Source organism: Suncus etruscus, chromosome 18 (assembly GCF_024139225.1).
Source record: "Suncus etruscus isolate mSunEtr1 chromosome 18, mSunEtr1.pri.cur, whole genome shotgun sequence".
Taxonomy (NCBI): domain Eukaryota; kingdom Metazoa; phylum Chordata; class Mammalia; order Eulipotyphla; family Soricidae; genus Suncus; species Suncus etruscus.
Window position 1 is genome coordinate 52,550,654 of NC_064865.1, and position 7,812 is coordinate 52,558,465.

The following is a 7,812-nucleotide window of genomic DNA, read 5'->3' on the forward strand; positions in this document are numbered from 1 at the left end:
AAGGGAAAACTCCAGGCTTTAAATCTTGAGGTGATTTCCAAAATGAAACTATGTGATACTGGGGATTAAATATGGGCCTAATACAGGTAAGACACACTCAGCTTGAACTATTGCTCCAATTCTTAAGCAAAGCACAATTTTGAAACAATTATTTTTGAAACAACTATCAAATAATAAAATGTACTATTTGGGGGGGTCACACTGGCAACACTCATGGATTACTCATGGATCTATGCTCAGAAATCGCTCCTGGCAGGCTGGGGGGACCATATGGGATGCCGGGATTCTAACCATCATCTTTCTGCATACAAGGCAAACCCCTACCTCCATGCTATCTCTCTGGCCCCTAGAATGTACTATTTTATTTTATAAATGATGTTTTATAACTGCTGTTCTATTAAAAACATGTTATGTAATTATTGTTATCCTTAATATTGGAATTATAGAATCTTAAAAGTAGGCTGGCTATTTTGTCAAGTTGAGTTAATTTTCAAATGAGAGGAATATAGATAGGACCAAGTTAAATACAACTTCTGAACATATCTTTAACATTTGTATAATCAATAATTTCTTTGAAACACTACAAAGATATCTAGGTATACTTGTATGAGGACAGAGTTTTAAGTTCACTCCCCCAGAATGAGTCTGAGGACTCATGATTATTTTTTTCCACACTGGTTAATTAAATTTAATTCTTCTGTAAAAAATGAGGATGCTAGAGGAATGGATAAAATTAAAAGAAAAGAAATGAAATAGATACTTGGGCCTAGTCCATTGAGTGATTAGAACCTATATGTGCTCAAGTAAGATGAGGGCCAAAGCCATGGGGGGAATATGCACTCTGTAGTCAGTTCCTGAGTCTCACAATCTCTCCAGGAATGATTTTCTATGCTTGTGGTCCCTTGGTTCATCTATCTGAGAAATACAAATGACAGCTCCTTATCAGATTAGACGTAAGTTAAAGCATTGAACTGATGGGTGACCTGTATCTTTTCTAATGGGGAGTATGAAATGAATATATGTGAAGGCTACTTGGAAAATAATGTTTGAAAGATAAACTTACTCCATAAATTTCCCATTCAACATGCAAACTCTTCCATGAAGAAGCCTCTGTGAAACTGGATATCAGCAGTGAGAATTACACTCAAGGTTGCTACCTATCTTTTCTTTGGCCACAATGTCATTGGAAAGTGATAATGATAACTTTGAAATGGAGGTGATAGATTTTTCACCTTAATGATGAACAGGTGATTTTATTTATTTGGGAGCTATAGTTAGCAGTGCTTAGGGATTATTCATGGCTCTATGTTGCAAGCCAGCTCCTGAAGAGGTTGACTGATGGAGGGATGGAGGATGAGGTTTTTCCCCTCCAGCTCGGAGCACGCGTCTGCCACCCTGTTCAGCCGGCGGTTCTGAAGTGAAGCAGCGGGTAAACAGTTAGCAGACGGTCAGGCTTGTGAAAAAAATTAGCTTTATTCGGTGGACAAGACTGAATCCCAAAGCCTCAGCATCAATTCCAGCCAAACAGCCCCTTGCCTTCCACAGACCCTTGTTTTTATCCCCCAGAATCAGGTACCACCCAATTGTGGGATCAGATACCACCCAATGGTGGAAGCAGAATCAGGTACCACCCTAGGGTGGGGGCAGAATGCCAGGTCACACCCTAGGGTAGGGCACAATCACCGATCAGGGTAAGGTCAGTAACATAATAATCACATAAAATGTTAACATACACAACAGCTCTATGTTCAGGAATCAGTCCTGATATGGCTCAAATCTGAAATTGAACCTGGGTCAGCCTGTGCAAGGAAAGTGCACTCATTACCTGCTGTACTATCACTCAGCGCAAAATAGCTGATTTGCATTGCACCAACCACCCCACTACTCTTGCAACTATCCCTTTAGCTAATCCTCATTCTGACTTTTGAAATGTAGAATGCAGAGACAATATTGTTAAGTAAGAAGTAAGTGATAGAGTTATTTTGTAGTTGAGCAGAATTAAAACCCATGTCTCACTCCAGAATTGCTCCTTCTACTTTGGTAGTATTGTTGCTAGCGAAAATAATATTTCTAAATTCAGTGCATACCTAAATATTAAGCTGAACAAGGGAACAAAAATAGGGAACCACACACTGATGCTCAATAGCCTTTGGAAAGTGCTGTCAGCAAATATGGGCTTATCTGAACCCTTAAAAAATATATACGCTGGAGTTCCTGATAGGAAAATTATTTTGAAACATGCCTTAAAAAGGGGGTACATTTCACATACTAAGTGCTGAAAACAATAACTTTAGTAGAATAATAAAATATCTTTTCGTTTTTATTTTTGCAATTCTGTATGGCTGAAATGTATATGAGTATATAATTGGATGACATTTTAAACAATAACCAGGATAAAATAAATATTATATACATCCTCAAACGTCATGGTTTTGTGCTCAAGCAAATTTATCATAATATTCATGAAGCTATAGTTTCAGGCCTCTTCCCACACCATATATTCAATTTTTTATTTGTCATTTTCTATAAGCTTCCAGCATCACAAATTATGAAATTATCAGAGATATGCAAAATAAATGTGGGGTGGCTCTTGCTTACTAATAATGACATGTTGCATGGAAGAAGGTGCTAACACAATTGAAAATCATGTGAGAGATAGTTCAAAATTTTATAGTGTATATAGAAATATATTTTTATATAGTTTTAAAAATATTAAATTTTTTTAAAATTTGGAATTAGAATTCAAAGACAGGGCCTTTTCTGCCTGTTCTGTTTGTATTTCTCTTTCATTGTATTCTCCCAATATGTCTCCTTTCTAATAGAAAGCAGGAAAGATGACAAGGTAATTTCAGCAGGGAATTTTATGCAGATGCACTATTTATGATAGATGTCTAGGGGAGAGTCTGTGATAAATGATCATATAGAACCTGGTTCAATATATATATATATACATATATATATGTCTATTTTTAATGAGACCTTATTGCAGCAATGCTCTACTAAGGGAAATGCAATGGTTGGAGCTCTTACTCTCAGGATACAAATCAACAGGTCAGTTGTGTATTGTTTGTAACCTTTCAGTTCAATGGCTTTGAAGGTCATGTGAGACAGGCATTTATCACCCTGCCAGGAGCAGTTTCTATTTCCTGGATATACTGACACAATTGGTAGCATTAAGTATTTTTCTTACCTACCCTTAAATGCCTTTTTTTTTTCCTCCAGTAACTATTTTAAGACAGATTTACCATCTCCATTAGATGGTAGGATGCTTCTGCCTCAACACTTCTCTCCCTCCCAGCTGTGCCTCTTTAGAAATTAGCCAAGAACTCACATAATTGGGAGGATAATTATGCATCAAAAGTGGCAGCAGGAGCAACCACAAAAAATAAGAAACTTAGTCAAGTGAGGTTATTAGACGAGTGTGTTACGAACACCCACTTCTCCACATCTTCTATTTTCATAGTTAGTTGCCTTTTTTCTTTTTTTTTTTCCCCCTCCAGATTCCTTCCACTACAGTCTTTTTTTTTTACCTGCTCTAAGTTTTTACCTGCCATGATTCTAAAACCTTGTTACACTTTATGAATACCCAGGAGAGCTTTTAAAAAAACATACTGCCAGGGCTGTCTCTCTGGAGATTTTGTTCAATTGGTTCAACACGAGTGTTGGGATCTTTTTAGAAAGCTTTCTAGAAGATTTGGAGACGTAGTAGGTGAACTTAGTCTTTTATGACAATTCCTTTTCTTTTTTCTGACAAAGATCAGCAGCATATTTCAATTCTTAAGTTACCCATCTTTTATTTTCCATCACTCAGTCCTTCCCTGAAACATCTATTTTTTTAAAAAGAATGCTTCACGAATTTGCATGTCATTCTTGCACAGGGGCCATGCTTTTCTTCTCTGTTTCATTCCAATTTTAGTATATGTGCTGCTGAAGTGAGCTCCTAAAACATTTCTCATGTCTGTGCATTCATTCAAGATACATTGGTTGTATAAGTAGCTAACACTGAGCTAACATGCTAATACAGAAAAATAATGTGAACGAACATGTAGACAGGGCCTTTAAAGAATCAGTGAGTAAGACAGGTTGACAACCAGCTCAGTTTATTCCTGGGATTCTCTGATATTGAACTTTCAGTACTATGTCTGAGAAGTCCTGAGCAATAAAACAAAATAATTGTTACCCCTTACCCAACTTCCTGCCTATATTAACTGAATGGTGAGACCCTCCCACATCTTGGAGGGGTCTGTGGTTGGTAATTGAGAGTGGCCTGGGGGAAGGGGTAAGCATAGGGAGAGATCTCTCAGCAGAGGGAGAGATCAGAAACAGGATGGATGCAGGATCAGGAAAGAGGCTGCTTAGTTTAAAGGCCATTTGAGGAAAATGCACATGGCAGTTAGGGCCTTGTAATAAAGCTGGATTTCTCCTGAAACTTCATCTGACTGCCTGTGGATCATTTCCTCACCGTTACCTTGAACCCACAGACCCAAAGGCCAAAGGGGCTGCAGGCACTGGGCTGGGCTGAGAAAGGCCTCACCATCTGTCCATCCATTCATCCATGCACCACTAGGACCTTATAACTAATAATTAATGCAACAATAATTATTAAAATTTTATCTCTGCCAACTTCTAGTTTATAGAAGATTGGGGTCCAAATTAGAACAAAACAGTGTCTATTAAGTTCAATTTGACTTCTAAATGTACAATAAAGTATTTAAATATGTTACAAGGGGCATCATGATTTATAATACTGAGAATGATGGCATTGACATTCCAACACCATCTTCCATCTGTGTTGACTTACCTCCAACATTGTATTTGTGTTTCCCAATCCCAAACTTTCTCCCTGTGCCCAGTTCTGAAAAGCTCAGATCTCTAGATTGGTTTCAATAGTGGTTGCCGTTGCTCTTTTGTAATTCCTTTACTATATTTCTCTGTATAACACATACAAGAACAATCATCAATACCTGTCTCTCTCTTTTTAACTATATTCAGCATGATAATATCCAAACCTATGCATATGGTAGACATTTGAGTGATTTTTGTTTTTTCCTAGAACAGAGTAGCATTCTAGTGTCATTAACCACATCTGCTCTTGGATAGTTGGGTGGTTTGTAGATTTTTGGCTGTTGTGAATAGTATTGCAGTAAACATAGAATTGCAAACATCTTTTCAGAATAGAGTTTTGGGGTCCTTGAAGTGTATTATAAGAAGTACAATTAATGGTTTGGTTTGTACGGAAGCTCAATTCTTTACATTTTGAGAATTGCAATATTTTTAGTCAGTTTTGGAGGGTTTTTCCTAAAATGTATAGCTCTAAAATTCTTAATTTACATTTATAGTTCCTTGAATGGAGAGATGCCACCTTCCAGAAAGATACATAACACACCTAAAATACTCTGTCAACTTGAGAGATTGAGGCCCAGTCTCTTAGTAACAAACATAGCAGGCGAATAGGCATGTTAGTGTTGGAAAGGGGCACAAGCAATAAATTGATTATTGATTAGTTTGATATTGATTTTTGGGTTTTCTTTTGACCACACCAGTGGCACTGAGGGGTTACTCCTGGCTGTGCACTCAGAAATTGCTCCTGGCTCGGAGGACCATATAGGATGCTGGGGATCAAAACTACATTCGTCCTGGGTCAGCATTTGCCAGGCAAATGCCTTACCACTGTGCTACCACTCCTGCCCTTAGTTATGAGATATTTTTTACCATAATTTCATAAGGCCAGATTTGGGTTATTTGCATGTAAGAGCAGAATCACTTAAAGTCATTATTCCATTAGTGAACTGTAAGCTGGCAGGAGAACATGAAGCTGGTAATCACATGCATAACTACTGAAATGTGTAGTAAGTCCAGAAACTTTAATTTTGATTAATTATCAAAAAACTGCTATGTATATATATATACATATATATGTGATGATTTCACAATTGAAGTCTACCTTTAGTTCATCTATCTTCATTTTGACTGACAGACCTATGCTAATACATGGTGAAGTCGGGTTGGTGCCCTATTCCACTAAAGACCTACATTGAAATACTATTTAATATTATGCAATGTGTTTTTTTAATTTATGCACTGTAAATTATAAAGTTCTTCATGATTGGGTTTCAGGTAAATAATATTTCAATATTCCCACACTCATTGTTCCACAAGTATTCACTTCCTCCACTAATCTTCCCAGTTTCTTCTAGTTCAAAAACAATAAAAATGAATAATAAAGTGGATTACAAATTATTCACAGTAGTATTTAGGTACATAGTGAGATTGAATCAGGGGCATTCCCACCACCAATGTTGTCCTCACTCTACCCCTGATCCCAGCATGCATCCCAAATCCCCCTCCTTTACCCTCCTGGCTGCCAGTATAAATGGTTCCTTCTGTGTCTAGCTTGTTGTAGATTGGGTATTAATAAAAATAATAATAATAAGAGAACTTGCCCTTAGTAAGAATCTTGCCAATGCAGGGAGGGGGAATATGTCAGAGAAGGGTCCACTCTCACAATGATAAAGGATAATGGTCACTCTGGATGAGGATTGGATGCTGAAAGAATAAAATCATTTGCATGAGACCCTATTAGTCATAGTCTAAAATATGTTTCTGTGAAATGACTAATGATATTTTTTCTTTTTTTTTTCTCAATTCCTCTGTATTTTACTGTTTCTCCATTTTGAGGGGCGGAGGAGGTAGGCCATACTGGAAGTGCTTAAAGTATACTTCTGGCTTTGTGCTCAGAAATTATTCCAGGCAGGCTTGGGGAGGGGCGCATATGGGATACCAGGGATAGATTCTGGATGGGCCATATGCGAAACAAACACCCTATATCCATTGTGCTATCACTCTAACCAAGTATTTGACTGTTTCTTGATACCTATAAAGAAAAATCTAGTGGCTTGCTTTGACCTCTGGTATGTGTCAAAAAGGACATTAAGTATTTCAGAACATTGATTCCAAAGTTTCCAGTGACTTCTTTTGTTGTTGTTGGGTTTTTGAGGATGGGCACACCCAGCAGTGTTCAGGGGTTACTCCTGGCTTTGTGCCCCAAAGTCGTTCCTGGCAGGCTCTGGCGACCATATAGGATGCCAGGATTCAAACCATCGTTGTTCTGTGCTGTCTCTCCTGCCTCAAGTTTCCAGCAACTTCTATCTCACCCATATATCGTAGAGATTGTGCTGTGAAAAATGAATCAACGATTGGATACAACATCAGCCAGATTAGACTTGAACATGCACATATAACCTTCCTTAACTTATATTTCCTCTGTCATGACCTTGTCTTCAAATGCAGGCAGATTCAAAGGTAGAAATTCAGAAATTGGCATATGCATTTATTTTGGGTGGAATACAATACAACCCATTAAAAAGTTTATTATCTTATCTGTAAAAAAAAGACTATGGAAATCCACTTGTGTTATCATTGGAAGACATTTTAGACTTATTTAGTGCTTAATCAGGTATGACAAAATATTTTTGTCTTGCTAGTGAGAAAATTGAGATATTGAGATGTTCAGTAATTTACAGAGTTTAGTTGTAAGTTGTAAATTGTAGGTTACAGAGCTTGGTTGCAGAAGATCAAAATATAATAGATGCTCTGTTGTCATTACAAATTGGTAAAATCAGCAACATAGGATGATGGGATTATTTTTTTGAAGATAGGAATAGCATATTATTCCCCTTATTAGAAGTGGAAATGTTATAGTTTTATATGAAAACTTTATTCATTTAATATTGCTATCATTTTAAATCAGGATTTGGAAAATAGTTGCTTGACTTGATGCTAGTTGCTTTGAATCATTGTTATTTTCTTTGA

General features: G+C 37.1%; 1 non-coding gene across 1 annotated transcript; it reads right to left on the reverse strand.

Moving 5' to 3' along the window:
• Positions 1–3,837: 3,837 nt before the first annotated feature.
• LOC125996783 (U6 spliceosomal RNA) lies at positions 3,838–3,940 on the reverse strand. The gene has a single exon (XR_007491462.1). It is a non-coding gene; the product is annotated as a U6 spliceosomal RNA (small nuclear RNA).
• Between the last annotated feature and the right edge of the window lie 3,872 nt (positions 3,941–7,812).